Source organism: Dermacentor albipictus, chromosome 2 (assembly GCF_038994185.2).
Source record: "Dermacentor albipictus isolate Rhodes 1998 colony chromosome 2, USDA_Dalb.pri_finalv2, whole genome shotgun sequence".
NCBI lineage: Eukaryota > Metazoa > Arthropoda > Arachnida > Ixodida > Ixodidae > Dermacentor > Dermacentor albipictus.
This window is the reverse complement of record NC_091822.1, coordinates 100,044,660-100,067,033: the sequence shown is the minus strand read 5'-3', so window position 1 is coordinate 100,067,033 and position 22,374 is coordinate 100,044,660. Positions and strand designations below refer to the sequence as shown.

Genomic DNA, 22,374 nt, shown 5'->3' with positions numbered 1-22,374 from the left:
TGCGCCACTAGCACCGAGCCACACGTGTTCCGCCGCTGCGCAGCGCCGCGCCTTTCCGCCACCACCGTTTGGTATGACGTCAATGCACGTTCCTCGTCGTTGCGCTCGCCTCCACTCGCTTCGCCAGCTGCGTCGCATGCCTGATAACATGCCGGAGGATTGAAAAGGAGAGCTTGCGTGCGCCGCAACCAAAGTTGAGGCAGCAGTATGGACGGTGACAATTCTGATAAGCAGGAGGAGGCCTGGAATCGACATCGGAACGAGATGAAGAGGAAACGAATGGCCCAGGAAACAGACGAACAGCGCGCCGAACGACTGGCTAAACGCCACAACATAGCTAGACAACCAGACTAACCTGGACTTGCAGTCAAGGTTAACCAAGGCTAACCATGCCATGCCTCGGCTTTCGTTACGTATCTCCGCAAGAATATCGTGGTATAGCCGAGCGAAACCACTGCCAATTTTTTTTGCAGTGGCTGCGTTCGCATTTAGAAATAGTTCGGTGTTCCGCGACCTGATTTTTGTGAAAATTTTCTTCGTATAAGCTCAGTTCTGAATGAAAAAGAAATAATTTACCCATAGAAACAATCCATGTACTTATACGGCTACTAGCACATATTAAGTCGATTTGCTTTTAGTTATTTTTAATTGCAGTCCGTCGCGGCAGCTTCACGTGCATGCTCGCGCGAGCAAACGCAGCTGCCACGCTGCGAAGCATAGACGGAAACGCACGGAGTAATAAATTTTGCTGACCGGACTTCTTGCGTAGCTTCCACAGCGTTGAACCTGCTGTATGAAATGGAGTAAAAGCAAGCTTAAAAAGCGGAATTATGGGTAGTCAAACATGCAATATAAGCATCAGAAGCTGGACAGCCAGAAATCAGTCTCCGTACTTTCCATCCGGTTAATGTGTCAGCGACATATTGCAAGCCCCTGAGCATCTCTCATTACTACATACGCGATGTCAATTTTGAAACAACCTTGAGAAACGGTCATACATATACAAAGCTCCACCGATAATAAAGAATTCTCACAATAATGTTAAAAACGGCGCGCACCTTCAAGGCTAAATACGGAGCCATGCTGTGCATCACAAACAGTGGTGAAGGTTTTGATGTTATGCTTAGTTTTTCTGGGCGGTAACATCGACGGAAGATTCACAGTTACCGCAGCAACTTACGGGTATAACCTCAGCGTTACGCGCCATAGCAGATATAACCAACGGCCTAATGTGGCAGTCAATATCAATTGCGCATGTAAATTTAACCTCGTACGATGATGTCTTTACACCAAACAAAAATAACCAAGGCATCAAAACTAGCAGGGCCCTTAATGTGTTGCTAGATCGTTTAGAGTACCAACACCGTTGTTACCTTTAGGCAATGGGTTCCTGAATCGTCGATGTCATAATAAGCAGTAGCTGCAGTTGCTCCGTTCGTTTTGCTGTGAGAACATTATCAAAACTTCCCGCCACCCACCCCCTTCCCCAGAAAAAGAAAAGAAGAAAACATTAGTTGGATAAGGCCCTCCCGTTTGACATGTCCCCCGAGCTTTCGAGCTCAGAGACTTATGCACTTTCCTACCTGGATGGAGGACGGGAACAATAGGAGGAAGCATAACATCAAGCGTCCAGCCTTCGCAAGCCAACTATCTGTGAAGTGGTCCCCTTACCCTTTCTCTCTATCTCTGCCGTGCTTGTAAAGGTCGGCTCAAAACGCGACTTTAGTCTCGAGTACGGAGTTCACGGTATCTAGGGTACCAGTCGATGTGCACTTGTTTGTGTGTCCTGCCAGCCAATGTGCGTAATATCTTTCTGCCGATATACGTTTCTTAACAGTAAAGAAGGCTTACCGTTACCGTTGTGGGTGCCTACCAATCACCATCAATAGATTTGATTACAAAAGATTACGAGACATCCTGGCAACAACTCCTGCTTCATGGATTACCATCGGGGACTTCAACGCTCATAATATATAGGCATCTCTGGCCTCCTGAAGCCATTGGGTTCAGCGAGAGCAGGGAGAAAATGAACATGTCCGCAGTAGAGATTAGTAAGCGGCGATTGGAAGATTGGTGTAAGTAGGGGAACGACAAACCACGCAAATGCACAACACGGAGATGCAAAAACAAAGTTGCCATTGGGGTTCAGAAAATTTGGTAATGAGAATTTATCGTGGGTTTTTCTTTCTTTCTTTTTTAGCGTAGGTAGGACATTAGGCAATAAAATAACAAGAGCTTGGTGGTGCAACCCACCACCACGATCCAAAGGGGATGCTCATAACATTCATCCATACATCGGACGCCTCCTACCGCAAAATATCTACAACGGCTGCGAGAATAGCGCGCTGTCCTCCGTTTCGATGCACTGTCGAAGCACGATTTTCTGTGGCCGCCGGACTATTTGTGTAAACTTTACGGCGATGGTTTGCCACAAATTATTCGTGCTGAAGGACACCTACACAATCTGATCTCTATCAAACTGAAACAATTATTTTCACCGTTGAAACGTTGCGAAAGCAAAGCTTGCCCCGCATCGTTAAATCAAGGGCGCGGAGCAGTGCATGAAAAAAATGAAGAGCTTATGCGAGGGAAATGCATGTGTCAAGTTTTGTTTGATTTCTTGCTGCCTGCGGAACATATTAAATGTCTCAAAGGGAATATTTGTTTTCTCACAGTAGCTTACTAGCTAAATCATTAATCGTTAGCATCAAGTCAGTTCTTTTCTCTTTTTCGGCTAATGAAATCATCTTAATCGTGGTTTAAAGGAAGGCGAGCGAGGACACTTATGGCAATTTCATGCCTCTAAATAAAATGCGAGTCAGCAGGAGGTTATGTTCTCCCTCATGAGTCTGCAGCGACTGTGGGTATTTATTGATCTCGTGTGTGTCCTATTGAATCTACATTCCGTGCGTTGAGAGCCGGAAGGCTGTGACTTAATTAATCTCACTCTGTATACGGCGTTTGTTTTGCGATGTGTGCGCAAAATTAACAGATCTTTCATACTACTTTCCTCTGTTATCCCGCATGTTATAAATATGCATAACGCTGTGTTGTTCTTCCAGAGAACAGCAGCGTGAGAAGTGTTAGGTTACGTCAAATTGCAAGGTTTAGCGTCCAGAAGCTGGAAAGTGGACTATGAGGGACACCGTGGTGGAGGCCTCCTTGTTAGCCACCGTGGCCGGTAATCGAGCCTATGGCCTCGTGCTGAGCAGAGCAACGCTGTATAGCCACCAGCGCATCGAGTAAGCGGAGCAAATGTGAAATGAAGGCAATGAGCTCCAATATGAACCTGTCGCTACAACTCGCTTTCTGCTAACCTTTTTCTGAATTCTTTTCAATTGCTCGTGTTTTTAACTATCAAAATAGTATACCTATAATTCCTGCTCTCACGAAAAATTGAGCCCCAGGGATTGACAGATCCTGCTTACCTGTGCGGACTGTTGTCTATATTGAAATTCTTACGATAGCTTGAAAGAATCAGCTGTACGCCTGTAGTGTCTATTAACAGCATTTAGCCAAATGTGAGTACTCGGTTGGCAACCTGAAATAAAGCATAGGAGCTTGAGCAATGAGTGCGTATCACCGTGTCACTCCAATCTAAATCAATCAGACCGCATCCCGGTCTACGCGAACACTAAAATGGTGTCAGAAGTGTTACTTGGTCCCATGTGAGTGCCAAACCAAGTCATTGCGTCGTATCATCCATCAGGAGCAAGCGGCAACCGGCAATCGCAGCCATGGCATACACGCTCCCTCCCTTCCCAAGTTTCGACCTTCGCGCCACAGACGCCAACAATACTGGTCACGAATGGACCAACTGGATAGAAAGGTTCGAGAACTTTCTTTTAGCGTGTGATATCACGGCAGATGCACGCAAGAAAGCGCTCCTCCTGCACTACGTCGGCGAGGAAGTCTACGACATATTTCGCTCCCTCCCCGACTGCCCTACACAAGCTACAACAGCTACAAGCACGACCCAGACCACGCAGAGCCCATCGACGCCAGAATACGATGCCGCACGAGCGAAACTGAGTGCATACTTCGCCCCACGAGTGAACTCGATATTTGCGATCTACAAATTTCGCCAAGCCCAGCAAAACGTTGGTGAGCCACTGGACGCCTTCTACGCGCGCCTCCGGCAGCTCTCTCACCACTGTAACTTCGAGAACGTCGAGGCTGAAGCCCAGAACCAAATAATCCTCGCCACAACGTCGTCTCGCCTTCGCAAATACGCAATGCTTCATTCCCTCACTTTACCAGACTTACTTAAACAAGGAAGAATGCTCGAGGATGTCGAACGGGATGTATCCGAAATAGAAAAGAACGTCGGTAGCAATGCGGCGGTGCTCGCAGTGCACAAGGAAGGACAGCACCATGGCCAACACCAAAAAAACAGCCGACAGATGCCACAACAAACCTATGCACCGCAACGACCTCGTGTCTCATCAGCAGATTGTCGCAACTGCGGTGGCAAGTGGCCTCACCAAGGCGGACGATCAAGTTGTGCTGCATGGGGCAAGACATGCAAGGCATGTAACAAGGTTGGTCACTTTGCACGATTCTGTCGTTCAACGAGACAAATGGTACAAGCAGTGGACTGTGACAATGGTCCAAACAGGAATCAGACGGTCTGCAGTAAGAAGAGTTCTAGCACCAAAGAATGTGCTGCCACCTGTGACACCAGTTCAAGCAGTGACGAGTACGTTTTCTTTGCCATGACCTCACCTCAGACAGGCCCATCTCCAAAAGTTATTGTCACTGTCAACAATGTGCCAGTCACTTTCATAATCGACACAGGTGCAACAGTGTCAATTCTTGGCGAAAATGACTTTGAGAGCTATCGGCTAAAGGTGAAACTCCAGGAAACATCCGTCAGAGTGTTTCCATACAAAGCAACATCCCCGCTTGAACTTCTAGGCAGTCTCTGTCACAATGAGATACAAAGACAACTGCATTGAAGAAGACATCTTTGTCATTCGAGGAAACTGTGCACCACTCTTAAGCTTCACAGTAGCATCCAACCTGGGGTTTGTCCAGATCACATACCAAGTTAATGAGCATCAAGGTGACAAGTCAATCGTGGAAGCATTCCCCAAGTTGTTTAGGGGAGTTGGGAAACTCAAAAACCACCACATTCATCTTTTTGTGGACGACACTGTCCAACCGGTTGCACAACCACACAGGCGTATTCCGTTTGCCTTACGTGACGCCACAGAGAAAGAACTTGAACGCCTCCTGTCAGAAGACATCATTGAGCCAGCCATAGGACCTACACCGTGGGTGTCCCCTGTGGTTATTGCGCCTAAACCGCATCAGCCTGATGAAATTCGAATCTGCATTGACATGCGGGTTGTGAACACTGCCATTCAACGGGAACGACATTTGTGCCCAACAGTGGATGACATCATTGTTGCCTTAAATGGAGCAAAAATGTTCTCCAATCTTGACTTAAAGAATGGATATCATCAGTTGGAACTTGAACCTTCCTCAAGGCAACTCACCACGTACTCAACACATGTTGGCTTGTTTCGCTACAAACGACTGAACTTCGGCATCAGCAGTGCAGCTGAAATCTTTCAGAACACCATACGCCAAGTGCTCAATGGCATCCCCAATGTCCTGAATGTTAGTGATGATATTCTTGTTTCTGGGCAAACAAAACAGGAGCACGACTTGTCCCTGGAAGCCGTTCTGCAGCGACTCCAAGAAGCTGGATTGGCACTGAATGAAAAGAAGTGTCACTTTCATCAACGTGAACTGAACTTCCTTGGACTTAATTTTTCAGCTGATGGCGTTCGTCCTGATCCTAAGAAGATAGCAGCCTTCCTACAGATTAAAACACCGGAATCGCCACAAGAAGTGAAGAGCCTGCAAGGAATGATCAACAATTCAGGCAGATTTCTGAGAAATCTTGCTGACCTCACACAGCCTTTACGTGAACTGACACTGAAGGATGTTGTCTGGGGGTGGACAGAACGACAGGAAAATGCTCTTGAGAGCCTAAAGCAAGCCATGTCCGATGCCTCCACCTTTGCTTACTTTGACCCATCCAAACCGACAGAATTAGTGGTAGATGCAAGTCCACATGGACTGGGTGCTATCCTTACACAGCGTGACAGTGAAGACATTGCAGAGATAGCTTATGCAAGTAGAGCGCTTACACCAGTTGAAAGTCGCTACTCCCAAATTGAACGTGAGATGCTCGCAGCTGTATGGGCCATGGAGCACTTCCGTCTTTACCTTTGTGGAGTCAACTTCCTTTTGCTGACTGATCACAAGCCTTTAGTGAGCATACTGGGAAACCCAAGATCATCACCATCTGCCCGCATTGAGCGCCTTGCTCTACGCATTCAACAGTACAAGTTCGTTGTACAACACACTGCAGGAAGTAGTAACCCTTCCGATTACCTTTCCAGGCATCCAGTTCCTGAAACGAAAATGTGTGCCCGCATCGACAAAGTACCTAATGAATATGTCAACTTTATCCAGCGCCACGACATCCCAAAGGCCTTCTCGGTTCAAGAAGTCGCAGATGCAACGAAAGCAGACCAGCAGCTACAGTCACTTATCAGTGCTATCCAGCACCCCACACTCACCAGCTGGGTCTCAGCTGAACTGAAGCCATTTGCATCTATAAAAACAGAACTAGCAACAACGCCCGAGGGCATCGTCCTTCGAGGAACACGCCTAGTTCTTCCCGCTATTCTGCAGAAACAAGCAGTGCTACTTGCCCACAAGGGCCATCAAGGGATTGTGAAAACAAAACAAATGTTAAGAGAAAAAGTGTGGTTCCCAGGCATGAATAAGCTAGTGCACACTTTGATTAACAGCTGCCTACCATGTCAAGCAGCTGTTCCACAAGCAAAGCAAGAACCACTTGCCATGACAGAACTACCCAGTGGAGCTGGGAAGAAGTATCAGTCGACTTTTGTGGTCCCTTTCTAGATGGAAAGTATGCCATGGTGGTGTTAGATGACTTCTCACGATACCCAGTGGTACAAGTCATACACTCCACAAGTGCAAACAGTGTGCTTCCCTCCCTTCGATAAGTGTTTTGCCAGTTTGGAATCCCTGCACAGGTAGAAAGTGACAATGGGCCACCATTACAAGGTAAAGAGTTTGCTACATTCGCAAAAGAATGAGGATTTCGGCATAATCGGATCACACCTTTGTGGTCTCAAGCTAATGGCGAAGCTGAACGGTTCATGAGAACATTGAAAAAGCATGTTCACACTAGTCAGCTTGAGAACATAGAGTGGAAAGTAGAGCTCGACACTTTCCTGATGTCATACAGGTGTTCAAAACACTTAACTACAGGAAGATCACCGCATGAACTGCTGTTTGGCAGACCGATGAGAAATCTTCTGCCTTGCTATGTTGAAGCTGCTTCGGAAACGGAAGACATAACAAAGTTCAAAAGAACTGTGCTCGAGAAAAGGGCATACAACAAACAACATGCTGATGCACGAAGGCATGCTCAACCACATCGCTTCTGTGTCGGTCAGCGAGTCTTGTGCAAGCAAGACAGACACGACAAGTTCACTTCGTACTATGATCCAGACCCTTATACCATTGTCAGCGTTCATGCATCACAAATCAAGGCATCGAGAGGAAATAGAGTATTAACGCGCAGCTCAAGTTTTTTCAAAGATGGCGCTGGCCTTATACAAGCACCAGCCAAAACATCATTTGACTGTGATGACACCATATATCCTCTACCCACCTCAGTGCCGGATCCTGCACCACCTGCATTACACCAGAGTTCTCCAAGAGAGCGCTACCCAAAGAGAAACAGAAAGCCTCCACGCCATCTTTCTGATTTCGCAACCTGACATTGTGACTGTTTGTTCGTAGGAGACATTCACGGCTTTCAACATTGAACTGTTTTGCGTTTACGGTTTCCCTAATCCCATTGTGTCCGCATTCATTTCATTTTCCCCAAGGAGGGTAATGTAGTGTCTATTAACAGCATTTAGCCAAATGTGAGTACTCGGTTGGCAACCTGGAATAAAGCATAGGAGCTTGAGCAATGAGTGCGTATCACCATGTCACTCCAATCTGAATCAATCAGACCGCATCCCGGTCTACGCGAACACTAAAACCCCCACGCTTCACCTCATTCCTCCAGCCCATTCTGTGGCTAACACACTTTCGTTTTTAAACATTTTGACTTCTGTCACCATACTATATACACGTCCGTTTAGCAATTTCGCGGCTGCGCCTTTTCATCGAGCATACGTGGCAGTTGCTGCCTCGACGAAGACAAGACCCATTCTTGAAACGATGGCTCGAGAGACGTCGCTCCTTGAACCAGTGCTGATCTTTTCCCGCTAACCGAATAAAGAAGCGGCCATGTGCAAGGCGAGCGGGGTGCAGCTTAAAGAAGCGACAAGCGGAGGAGACGGGCGTGGCCACCGTGAGAGTTCGCCTAACTCCGGTAGGGGCACGACAAGCGCTGGCGTCGCCAAAGAAACTTGGCTTGGGCTTCCTCGACGCGGTGTGCCGGACAGCCGCAGCAGCAGTGAGAAAGTCGAAGGGAGAGGCAAAGAAAGCTTCGCTTAAAAAAAAAAGAACGTTTCGTGTGTTGATGACCAGGGGCTCTTTCTTCAACAAAAACTTGCAGGCAATCTATATCATATCTCCCTCAGTGTGCGGTCGCCTTCAAAGAAAAAGCGCGGGAGCAGACTTCGTGAGGATTACTCACTAAAGGTTTCATTGTGATAGTTTGCCAAAACATGGCCTCCCAGGAGGAATATAATCTTGAAACTCAGTATCGTTTACATACGTCCGAAACCGGTAAGGTTAGAGGGGGTTTGGCATTGTCAGGATTGGGGGCTCAATCCTATCGCTCGAGATCCGTTGCCAAGATTGGAGTCAGGCATGAATTCGAAGGTAGCTGGCCCATGCCGTCGTCCAACCTATCCACGCTGAGGACGTTGATGAAGGGAAGAACTGTTTTTCATCAAGAACGAGGAATATGGGTTTATTTACAGTATTTAAATCAGTCTAACATGACTGCTTGAGAAAAAGAGTGTCAGTCCAACATGACTGCACGAGAGAAATGTATCAGTCTAACATGACTGCTCAAGAGAAGTGTATCAGCATTCGCACCACAGCAGTTTTTATACACTTGGTCCTCCCGCGATACAAGGTGACGCGAACGTTCGTTTACTCATTGTCAACTTGCCGCCGCCCCGCAGAATAGTTCACGTACACACAGGCACACACATTCCGATGCCCGGCACCGATGTCCGAGGGGCGTCGTTCTGCAGACAGTTTACGCACACATAGGCACACACATTCCGATGTCCGGCACCGACGTCCGAGGGGCGCCGTTCCAGGAAACTCGGAGCCAATGGTGGGTAGCTCGTTGTCTTGCGTCCCGATCGGCGTGTGGGAAGCAACAAAAACCGGCTTTCCCGCGGCAGCTTGCTCATGCGTAGCAGGTCAGGTCCGCGCTGGAGAGCTCGGGCACAATAGTTCGCCCGCCAAACGCGTTTCGTCACAACGGCGATGGGGCTGGTGGATTGAGGCGGTTTTCAGCACAAAGCCCGCTTCTTCGAACGCATCCTAGCTGCAGCGACGGAGAGTGGGGGATGCGCGTCTTGTCCCCCAGTCGTAATTGGGTGGCAATTTTGCCTTGCCGCTCGCCATTCTTAACAGCACCTCCATGGCCCGAAAAATCTCGACTGTCTCGCGCTGACAACCACTAGGCAGGAAGAGAACGGCTGGTGGTCAGGGGGGGATTGATGTCGTGGCTCGCAGCGACCACTTGTGTATTGATGTCACCGCCCCAAAACATCCAACAAGGACAGGCAACTGGAAAATCAACCACACAACTCGGCTCTGCGCCGAGATGACGTGCACTGGCTCTCACTTTAGGCCCGCTAGGCTTAAAAAACAACAACATAAGTGCAGAAACAAAACAAAATGCTGCATTTCGCTATGCCAATTTCTGAAGCAAATTCCTGCTGACAAATTCAGCAATCATGCAGGGAATCCTGCTAAATGAGAGGGGATCTTCTTCGTTTAATAAAATTTACACTAGCAACCCTAAAATTTAGGCGGGACACTCAAACGCAGAATTCAAATTAGCCTGCTCAAACCATCCGCATTGTTATGCAACTTTCTTTTCTTATATCTAACGGAGAAGTTGTACTCTTGGAGAGTGAGGCTCCATCGGAGCAAGCGGCCATTTTTGTGTGACATTTCATTGAGCCACGTCAGAGGACAGTGGTCGGTCTCGAAGATGAACTTCGCTCCGTACAAGTAACACGACAACTTCTGGGCGGCCCAAACTAAACAAGCACATTCCTTCACTGAAGCGCTGTAGGCTTCCTCCCTTACATTTAGTTTACGGCTGGCATAGAGGATAGGATGCTCCTCGTTATCGTCGCCGTACCACGCCCATACCTCTGTCGCTTGCGTCGCATTGAACTATGAATTCCTTTGTGAAGTCTGGCGCGCGAAGCACAGGACGAGAAACCGATAGCGTTTTCAAACTTTGGAAACCGTTCTCTTGGTCCTTATCCCAGTGTACGTTACTCGGTGCTCCCTTTCGGAGGGCGTCTGTTAATGGACTTCCCAATTGCGAGTAATTCGGTATGTACCGTTGATAGTACCCCACAAGTCCCAAAAATGAACGAAGGTCCGTTTTCGTGCGCGGCTGAGAAAATTCTCCAATCGTAGCTATTTTCAGCTCAGCCGGCCGTCTCATACACTGACCGACAACATGGCCCAGATAAGTAACCTGCGAACAACCAAACCTACACTTTTCCGCTTTCATCGGTAAGCCGGCTTCCCTCAACCATGAGAACACCTGTTTGAGGTGCGATACGTGTTGTTCCCAGCTGTCCGAAAAAATGGCCACATCGTCAAGATAAGGCAACGCGAACTCCTGCAAATCTTTTAGTACAATATTCATTAATTTAGAGAAGCTAAACGGCGCGTTCTTCAGCCCGAAGCTGAGTGCGAGAGGGCGAAAAGTGCCTACAGGCGAGAGTATTGCGGCATAGCGGCTGACACTCTGAAAGGGGAACTTGCCGGTACCCCCGCACGAGATCTATAGTTGAAATGTATTTAGCAGCGCTAACTCTTTCAATTCGTTCCTCAATGTTGGGTATCGCGTACAGCTGATCCCCAGTGATGGCATTTAACTTCCTGTAGTCAACACACAGACGCGGGTGCTTGTTAGGGTATTTCTACGAGTATCAGCGGTGACGTGTAGTCACTCTCAGCGGGCTCAATAACTCCCTACTCTAGCATGCGCTGTATCTCCACCTCCATAATCACTCTATGTCTTGGAGACACTCGGTAAGGCTTTGATCTTACTGGTTCGGCTGATGTCAGCTCAATTTCATGCGTTATCAGTTCGGTTCTACCCGGCCGATCGCTGAATCTGTCGAGATATTCCCCTAACACCTCTTTTAGCTCATCTAGCTGCTCGGGTCTTAGAGCGTGCGAGCTTACCGAGTGTTATACTACTTCTTCTAGGCCGATTTCAGAGTTGGAGGTCGCCCTATACTCCTTACACTTGGTACTAGTGCCATCCGGCTCTTTGATGGTATAGTTAACGACTCCGCTCCGCTCTACATACGGCTTCATCAAATTACAGTGATATATCCTCACTTCCTTCCTGCGACCGGGCATTCTCAAAGCATAGTTAGTATCTGAAAGTTTGTGCAACACTCTAACGGGCCCGTCCCAGTGAACTTCAAGCTTGTTCTTTCTTGAGGGTTTGAGGATCATTACCTGGTCTCCGGCGTTAAACGTACGAAGCCTCGCATTCTTGTCGTAATAGAATGTGGCGTTCTTTTGAGCTATTGCCATGTTCTTTCCGACTAGTTCTTGGGTTGCGCTCAGCCGTTCCAGTAAATTTAGCTCGTATTCAACCACTGTTGGACTCTCCCCTCTTTCCTCCCACATCTCTCTTAACATTCTCAGTGGGGAACGGAGTGTCCTCCCATACACTAGTTCTGCTGGTGAGAACCCTGTCGCTTCATGTGGAACCGTTCGCAAAGCAAACAATGCTGCCGGCAGACAGTTCTCCCAGTCCTCCTTGTGCTCGTAACAGAGCGCACGCAAAACTCGCTTATGCACCGAATGCCACCTCTCTACACTGTTTGACTGAGGGTGATAGACAGAACTGTCTACTAACTTTACCCCGCACTTCTGCAAGAATGTGGAAGTCAGTGCGCTCGTGAATACTGACCCTTGATCTGCCTGAATTTCGGCTGGAAACCCAACTCGTGCAAACACTGTCAAAAGCGCGTCTACTACTTCGGTGGAGCTGAGCTCTTTCAAAGGGATTGCTTCTGGAAACTTGGTAGCCGGACACAGCATGGTAAAAAAGTACCTGTAGCCCGATTTTGTTTTTGGAAGAGGCCCTACCGTGTCTATTACAAGTCGTCTGAAAGGCTCTGTTATTAAGGGCACTACCTTCAGTGGAGCTTTCCATGTCTCTCCTGGTTTACCAGAACGCTGGCAGGCGTCGCATGATCTTACAAAGTTTTCTACGTCTTTGAAACAGCCAGGCCAGTAGTATCCCATAAGCAATCTTTCCTTTGATTTGTTTATGCATAGGTGGCCGGACCACCCATTTCCATGACAGAGAATCAAAAGGTCCTCCCTATACTTAGTAGGTACGACTAAGTGATCTAAAATCCTACCATTTCGATCTCTGTAGTGCCGATACAACAATCCTGCTCTCTCACGTATCGTCACGTTGCGGCTAGCAATGCCTTCTTTAGCTGTGTCACGTAATTTAGCTAAGCTCTCATCATTCTTTTGCTCAGCTGCCAGTGACTCTCTATCCACACGTAAGAGCTGATCAAAGTTCTTTGAGGCCGGTGATAATAACGACCCTGTCTCGCTTGTGAGTGCGTCAGCTTGCTCTTCCTGCAGGCTAGAACTTTGACACTCTAGTGCTACGCTCTCATTGAGCTGGTCAGCTGGCAGGCTCTCCTCAACTGTTATTTTGTCCCTCGGGCCTAGCTCGGATTCGGATATTGAAGTTATCTCCTTTTCTGCTTCCGCTGGAGGAGCTTGAGCATTTTCAGCCGAAAGCGCCGCGATCTTAAGAGCTTGGCCTCGGGTCAATGCTTGTACTATGCCCTCTCCCAGTTTGAGCCCTTTGTCACGCAGTAACTGATTCGAACGATTCGAAAAGATGTAAGGATACTGCAGTGACAAAAATTTGGAAACTGCAGCCTCCGTCTCTAGCTCCCCGAATGGTCCATTGATTTTGACTTTGGCCATGGGCAGACACAGGCTGTGTTCTTCTACAACCTGTTTTATCCATGCTACTTCTCCGGTGAAATCATCTACCGTCACGTAAGATGGATGGACAATGTCCATCGTGGCGGCACTGTCTCTTAGCACTCGGCATGGTTTTCCATTAACTTGCAGGTCGTGAAGATATGGACTTAAATGTTCCATATTCTCATCTTTTTCCCCCACGTAGGAGAAAACTACGCTAGGCTTCCCGCAGTTTACAGCTATATGTCCCAGTTTGTGGCATTTGTAACGGCGAATTGGTCTAAAAGATTCGAATTTTCTTTTCTGTTCTTTTTGTGCGGTTTCTCCGTTAAGTTTCTCCTCGCTCTTTTCTGCGGGTTTTTCCGCCATGTCTACAGGCTCCGATCGTCTAGTCTGCGCACCCCTTTTGAACGGAAATGGTTTCCGCGGTCCATTTCGACCGTCCAAGTTTCCGTCCTCAGCGTTCCACTTTCTACGGGTTGCGTACTCTTCGGCTAATTCGGCCGCCCTTTCCACAGTGTTTACATTCCCTCTGTCTTGCACCCACAGTTTCACAGCTTGGGGGATGGTTTTGTAAAACTGCTCTAGACACATGCATTCAATGATCAGGTCTCTGCTGTCGTACGCTTCCGCGCTTTTAAGCCACTCGACTAGGTTGGCCTTTAAGCTATATGCAAACTCCGGATATCCCTCGCTATCTTTCTTGCCTGTGCTCCTAAACCTTTGCCGAAAATCTTCGGCTGAAAGGCGGTATTTCTTCAGGAGACTAGCCTTAACTTTTGCATAATCATATGCATCCTGTGCATTCAATCTGGCGATTACTTCTGCCGCCTCACACGGCAACATAGACAGCAACCGCTGTGGCCATGTACTCGGGCCGAAGTTCATCTTTTCGCAAGTCCTTTCAAAATTGCTTAGGAACAAGCCTATGTCGGTCCCGACCTCAAATGGCTTTAACAGCCTGTCCATGCGGTACGATTCTGCCTCACTTGATCGTCCCAGAGCGCCTTCACTTCCTTGAGACAACTCCAAACGTTTGCTTTCAAGTTCAAGTTGCATTTTTCTTAACTCGCGATCTTTATCGCGTTCCTCTCTTTCTCTTTCCCGTTCCTCTCTGTCCCGTTCTTCTCTGTCCCGTTCTTCTCTTTCCCTTTCCCGTTTCTCTCTCTTTTTGAGAAGTTCCAATCCCATTTCAATATCTTCCTCACTGGCCTGATTGGAAATTAGCTCCAATAATTCCGATTTGAGCATTTCCTTGCGTATATCTAGGCCCAGTTCCTCACCAATAATCAACAACTCGTCTCTCAGCAGTGTCCTTAACTCCATGACTGCTGCTTTACTGCCTTGATTCTGCTCTCTAAATCTAGCTAGGAAAACACAACATACCTAACACTCAACAATCTAGCTTCCCTACAGTTCTAAACAGAAAAACCACAAAATGAAGCCTAGAGAGTCAAAGCAAGAACCAAGCACTCACCGCAGATACAGCACCATGTCGCAAAGTCCATCTCACCGCTGTCAGCCAGTTGTGAGGATTGGGGGCTCAATCCCATCGCTCGAGATCCGTTGCCAAGATTGGAGTCCGGCATGAATTCGAAGGTAGCTGGCCCATGCCATCGTCCAACTTATCCACGCTGAGGACGTTGATGAAGGGAAGAACTGCTTCTCATCGAGAACGAGGAATATGGGTTTATTTACAGTATTTAAATCAGTCTAACATGACTGCTTGAGAAAAAGAGTGTCAGTCCAACATGACTGCACGAGAGAAGTGTATCAGTCTAACATGACTGCTCAAGAGAAGTGTATCAGCATTCGCACCACAGCAGTTTTTATACACTCGGTCCTCCCGCGATACAAGGTGACGCGAACGTTCGTTTACTCATTGTCAACTTGCCGCCGCCCCGCAGAACAGTTTACGCACACATAGGCACACACATTCCGATGTCCGGCGCCGACGTCCGAGGGGCGCCGTTCCGGGAAACTCGCAGCCAATGGTGGGTAGCTCGTTGTCTTGCGTCCCGATCGGCGTGTGGGAAGCAACAAAAAACGGCTTTCCCGCGGCAGCTTGCTCATGCGTAGCAGATCAGGTCCGCGCTGGAGAGCTCGGGCACAACAGTTCGCCCGCCAAACGCGTTTCGTCACAACGGCGATGGGGCTGGTGGATTGAGGCGGTTTTCAGCACAAAGCCCGCTTCTTCGAACGCATCCTAGCTGCAGCGACGGAGAGTGGGGGATGCGCGTCTTGTCCCCCAGTTGTAATTGGGTGGCAATTTTGCCTTGCAGCTCGCCATTCTTAACAGCATTGCTAAAGGCGAATTAAGCTGTTTAATGAAAACAAAAACCTTTTTCTACTCGTTTGCGGTGGAGACTGTTTTTGTGTCAGAGTACCTCTCTGTGTATATGCAAAACATTTTTTTTCGAATTATTCACTGCATTCTTCTGCAAACATGCTGCCCATCTGAAAGCTGTATTGCTGCGGATCGGGCATTGCTTGAACTCTCGCCATGGGATCTCTAAGAATTATCCCCAAAATAATTCCATCGTATTTAAAAGAATCTTTAGCCATGGAAGAGTATCCTGCATGAAATTGTCTCGCAAAAGTTTCAAAACATTTCGCTGTATTAAAATAGCTACACGTCGTTCAGCATAACCCTCCTCTAACATTGTGGGTATTCGCAGCCAGGTCGTTTTTCCGTGTGGCCACGGCAACTTCACGCCTCACAACGCGCTCCGGGGATGCTAGTACTGTCTAGGTTCGGTTCGTTTGAACCACGCCTGCCCGCGTCTCTTTACGGCGAGTTATTTCTGGTTATGATATGGCTACATTTACCCGAGGCCGAAGGCGGAGATGTCCATCCCTCAAAATGACTGCGCTTGTGCCACGTTATGCTAGTGCAACGCTTTACATCGGGGCCGGGGGGCGTGAGTAACGCACGGGGCAAAAGGTGTGCACAGTGCGGATGGCCGCGTCACCATACATGTATACAGACGGGACAAGGATGAAAGCCGCACCGAATCGCCCGATGAGAAGTTCCAACTTGAGTCTCGGAGAGCCGGATGCTTTCTGGTGCTCAACATAGATGGCGTGGAAACTTATTACTCGCTAGGATTAAGGCTTTACTAGCACCCCGAACTGAACTGCTGGCAGGGGCCTATAAGCAGCGAAGCTTTTCCATGGAGCAATGAGTTCTTCCTTCCATTGTCTTTCCATTCGTTGGCCAGTTCGCTCGTTGTGAATTGTGTGCGCGACTGACTTGCCGGCCATGTGGCCTTCAATGACCGTGCGCATGTGCTAACGCGCCGCGCTTGTAACGCTGAAAGCTTGTAGTAAAAATCATTGGCAGGGTGAGGGTGTCAGCAGTAAAGCAGACTTTTGATTTACGCACTTTTTTTCTCAAGTTGTTATTATTAAACAGAAATCAAAACCTGTAGACAGGGACCTCCAATTTGTGGGCATTCAGTGCGTTGCTGAGAAAAAATCTCCGCCGTTTCGTCTTTTGTCGATGTTCATGAATTGCTTCAGCCGGCATGTTGCAGCATATCTGCGACCGGGCTAATTTTTCCAAAATATGCTTAATGTGTGTTATTTACACGTGCACTACTCAGCTCCGTTAACCCATGCTAGGAGCGGTGTCCCAAAGTTCGAGAGGGCGCACGCAGAGACCCTCGGGCACATCAGCGCACTTTTTTTTACGCTTGAGATCTGCATCAAACAGCCGCGATTTTATTGAAGGGACGGTCACGAACGTTTTAGGCAGACTAGCATGCACAAAACATTTAATTATGCTTCCTGTTAAGACCACCTTACTGTCCGCAATTTCGCCAAAATGGACAAACGAAGCGCTGCGTTATTATTCGTCTTAGAGAGCATGTATTATCATTACAAAAAACTGCGCCGCTACATCTTCCTGAGCATTGCAAGCCATTTGGCTGTGACTCTCTTTTTCAAGAAACTTCCAATATCTTCAAACAGGCAAGCCAGATGGCAAGAAAAATAGCAGAAGCATGAAACGTAAACATTAGGGGGGGGGGGGGATGTGCATGTTTAAGTTAACCGTCGGTCATTCTTCATGAGACAGAATTTCGTTATTTATATCAGTACTGATTATTACATCGAATCATATACCATATGTCCATGCGCATCTACCGGTTTTTTCGACTTCGATTCCAATAAATGTGCGTGAACTTCCTGGATATAATATCACGTGTGAGTCAAAGGCTCGTGTTGTCGTGTTCCTTCCTTTTGTCCGTGTCCCTTCGCGATTAAAAAAAAGAAGAAACGATGAGTCCTAACCAAATGGCTCAAGCACGTACCAACAGACAGACAGACAGACAAAGAACTTTAATAGCAAGGTCCTGAGACGCTTTGCCCTCTAAGCACGTACCAAGGATTTTTTTTTTTGGCGGAAGGTGGGGGGGGGGAGGGGGCTACCCAAGGCAACTTTTCTAAGCAACTGAGGGGGGGGAGGTCGCTTTACTAGTACAAAAGTGAATAATGCCCACCATTCGCCATAGAGACGCGTAAGCCTGCAAAAAAGAAATTAAATAAGGTGTATCTATCTAACAGGTAAGCCTGTGAGATACACATCTCCTTTACTTGGCTTACAAGGAATCACATCAAATGGACTGGCGCAGGAAGAAAACTGCCAAGAACAAGTGAACAAGCGAAAGTGTAAAATAATTTCTAGTAGTGTTTTTTTTAATTAGATCTGCAACAATTATAGAGAAATACATATTTGCGGAAAAATCAGAGTTCTTTTGGATCCCTCATTTACCGCTCTACAGAGTTACAGCGCCAAAACCAACTCGTATTATTATTTGGGAAGTTGCGTAAGGACGCGTGGCCGCCAGCCCCGTACAACCGTGTAGAGCACAGGACGCTGACGTTTTAGACGCACCGCGCCCACCGCGGAAGGTTAATAAAACACCCACATAAGATCAGCTGAGAAGTGACTATACGTCAGGCGGTTCGATGGATAACTGCAAAAGCGTCATTCAAAATATACGGTATTATTCTCTACTTCCGGCACCGTTCTTAAATAAAAAGATGTTGATTAATAAATATTTTCACAAACAACGGTTAAATTTGTAAATTTTTCCTTCTCATTCGTGTTTGGCTGTTGCCTACGCTCTGTCCCTTAGTACTCCACTTAATTCCTCAACTCCTTGAGACTCTTGTTTCCGGTTTCCAATTTTGCACGGAAAGTGCTGTGCAATTAGGGCAAAAACTAGACGAGGTGAGGGGTGACATCCATTTGCTTATGGGTTTAAGGGTTATTGCACGGTTTGATGATGGACGCTGTTTCCAATTAGTTTATTTTCCACCTCATCTGACCCATATGACGTGTATATGGTTTCAGGCATCTGGCAGCGTCGCGGCGAGTAGTCACTCGTAGAAATAATGAAGCAAACGAAAAAGTTAAACGCAACTGGCGTTTTCTACAGCCGCTACTCGTTCCACGAGCATACAAACCGGCTCACTGCGAACCGAATCCCTTTCCTGGTCCTTGGATCAGTCTAAACAAAGAAGTCTAAACGAAGCACCAACGATGCACTCAGACGTTCCGATGGATGCTGACAACTGAACGCATCTCGAGTTAATCGGGCGGGCACCGAATCAATGAGAAAAATGGCCTTAGTTTACACCTCAGAAGCTGGCGGGTGAACAGGGAATCGGCAACTACGGTGTCGATTCTATAAACGCTAGAGGTGAGATGCTGGTATACAATTCGCAGAAACAAATAAGCTGAGACTAATGAACACTTTTTTCAGGAAACGTAGCAACAGAAATGGACCTGGAAAAGCCCTAATGGTGAAACAAGAAATGAAATTGATTTCATACTTTCTGCCGATCCCAGCATAGTGCAGAATGTTCAAGTAATAGGTAGGGTAAAATGTAGTCATCATAGGTTAGTGAGGGCCAAGATCCGCCTCAATTTAAACGGAGGAGTAAAATTGGTCGAAAAAAAAAACTGGTCAACTTAGAGGCAGTAAGGGTAAAAGCAGACAAATTTAGGCTGGTACTTGCAAACAAATATGCAGCCTTAGAACAGAGAGGTAATGATGATAACATAGAGGTAATGAATGAAACCGTAACGAGGCAGGCTTTAGGGGCAGCGATTGAAGTGGGAGGCAAGGCACCAAGGCAACCAGTAGGCAAGCTCTCCCAAGTAACGAAGGACCTAATAAAGAAACGACAAAGAATGAAAGTGTGCAACTCAAGAGATAAGATAAAATTCGCGGAACTGTCAAAACCTATCAACAAGGCGAAAATAAGTGATATTCGAAACTATAACGTGAGAAAGACTGAAGAAGCCGTAAAAAATGGACGCAGACTAAAATCAGTGAAAAGGAAACTTGGCATAGGACAAACCAAGATGTATGCACTAAACGATAAGCAGGGTAATATCATCAGCAATCTCGATGATATACTAAAAGCAGCGGAAGAATTCTATACTGACCTTTACAGTACCCACACGACTCAGGAGCGCTCTATTCAAAACAATAATGAACAGTATACAGAAACTCATCCTATAACTATAGATGAGGTCAGAAAGGCCTTGCAAGGCACGAAATGGGGAAAAGCGGCAGGATAGGATGGAATAACAGTCGATTTAATCAAAGATGGAGGAGACATAATGCTAGGAAAATTGGCAGCTCTCTATAGAAAGTGTCTATCGACTGCAAGGGTCCCAGAAAACTGGAAGAATGCAAACATTATACTAATACGCAAAAAGGGCGACGTTAAAGAACTAAAAAATTATAGGCCCATTAGCTTACTCCACTGTGGCTTACTCCCAGTATTATGTGAATTATTGACCAATATAGATCTCCAAAAGAATAAGGACAACACTGGAATTCGGTCAACCAATGGAGCAGGCTGGCTTCAGAAAAGGTTACTCTACAATGGATCACATCTATATCAATAACCAGGCTGTCGAGAAATCCGCAGAGTACAATAAACCTCTCTATATGGCTTTCATAGATTACGAAAAAGCATTTGATTCAGTAAGGATACCAGCAGTCATAGAGGCATTGCATAATCAAGTAGTACAGACCGCTTACGTAAACACCCTAGAAAATATCTGCAGAGATTCCACAGCCACCTTAATTCTACACAAGAAAAGTAGAAAGATACCTATAAAGAAATGGGTCAGACAAAGGAGACACAATCTCTCCAATGCTATGCACTGCCAGCGTAGAAGTATTTAAGCTATTAAACTGGGAAGGCTTAGGAGTAAAGATCGACGGCGAACACCTCCGCGACAATGCAGACGAGTTAGAACAAATGATTGAGGACCTTAACAGGGATAGTGTAAGAGGGGACTGAAGACTAATATGCAGAAGACAAAGATAATGATAAGTAACCTGGCAAGGGAACAAGAGTTCAACATCGCAAGTCAGTCTCTAGAGTCTGTGGAGGAGTACGTTTACCGAGGTCAACTAATCACAGGGAACCCGGACCATGAGAAGGAAATTCACAGAAGATTAAAAATGGGTTGGACTGGCCGACATACGGCAGACATCGTGAGTTCCGGAAAGGGAGCTTACTGTTATCATTGAAAAGGAACATTCTGCAATATACGTATCGTGGTTGCTATTTATATTTACATTTACTATAAACCAAACCTCAAATCATTTCTGCGAACTATAATGGACTCTTTGCTCGTGCTTACGTATACGGACCGTTGTCGTCTGCAAGAGTTACCGTACGAGCCCGTGACGTAGCTAAAAAGGAGCGTTGTAAATAAGCATGTTTACGGCGCAGGGTTTTCAAAAGAGACGCGGTGTATCGCACAAAATGTTTTGGATAACTTACTAAGCACGTGGGTTACGTGGTCATTTCATGTCGTGTGTTCGACGAAGTATTGGCTACCAGAAATTTCATTGATGGCACTATTTCTGTGTCTATGTCATTTAACTTAATTAGAACAAGCTGAACAGGCTTCTCTTGAGGTCGAAATAAAGCCCCGAGCTAAATATGTGCGACAAGAAAAAATAATTGTTTGGGCAACAAATGCACCGATTTTGATAGGATTTTTTGCATTTGAAAATAAATATTAAAGTTACAGAACATCCTAGATTTATGCCGTGTATGTAGCAACATGTTTTAGACTCGTGCAGCAATTTAGAAATTATAATTTTAAGTATTTATTGATTACCAACGCACGCAATGAAGGACTCATTTTCTTAAATTTTTCGTTGAAATTTCGAAACGGGAATGTCTGAGTAACGCCACTGGATTCCAATCATATTTTTATATGGATGGTTAAAGTGAGCTTTGGATAATTGATAGGCTGAGTCGTTGGTACCTTAAAGATCCAATGTTTTCATTTTTTACTGATAACGAGTCGCCATTGACATAGATATTGGAAAATGTGTGACTTCATATAAAACTGGTGCAATAATCTGAGGTTGTCACACCTTTTGAGGTTAGAATAAAAATGCAAAATTTTCATGAAATATTGGTTCATGAAAATTGTCATCGTTCTCCTCTTTGTACTAATCTCGCATACTAAATTCGCGCGCACCATATTCTAAATGTTGCTTATGATTTCACAAGTGTGTGATCGAATATCTTAAAGAAACGAAACCACCTCGTTGCTTTAATACTGCCAACCGCTTTACAAACACTTCTTCAAGTTCCCAGGTTAAAATTTTGCCATTTGGTTGACGTTCGTACATGTATAAATAAGTAAATAAATAAATAAATAAATAAATGCTGTTATTAAATGCGCATGTAGAAGCACGCGTGCGCAAAACAGAAATTAGAAAGAATAAATCTTGAAACTGTGAATGCGTCTTTACAAGCAAAATTTTTGGAGTCGTGTTTTGAATGTTTACCTAAATTTGGGACAAGTATAGTCCTTTCAAAGCTAATTGAAGTACAATTAAAGTAATATCTTCGAAAGTGGATGATAGAGATAAAGCTCCAGCATATGAACAGCCAAATGGCTTGCCCCGTGCCCTACCTTTCAGCTGAGTTGTGCCATGTGCATGGCCATGAGCTCAAATCAAGGAGACAGGGTGAAACTGTCTTTAATGAACAAAGGTAGTCGACCTATATGCTTCATGATATGAATTATACGGGGTGATGAAAGTAATTACATTTGCAGCT

The 22,374-nt window shown here is 46.3% G+C and overlaps 1 pseudogene; it reads left to right on the top strand.

The window, feature by feature from the left end:
* Positions 1 to 3,737: 3,737 nt before the first annotated feature.
* Positions 3,738 to 4,537, top strand: LOC139055751 (uncharacterized; annotated as a pseudogene).
* Positions 4,538 to 22,374: the final 17,837 nt, after the last annotated feature.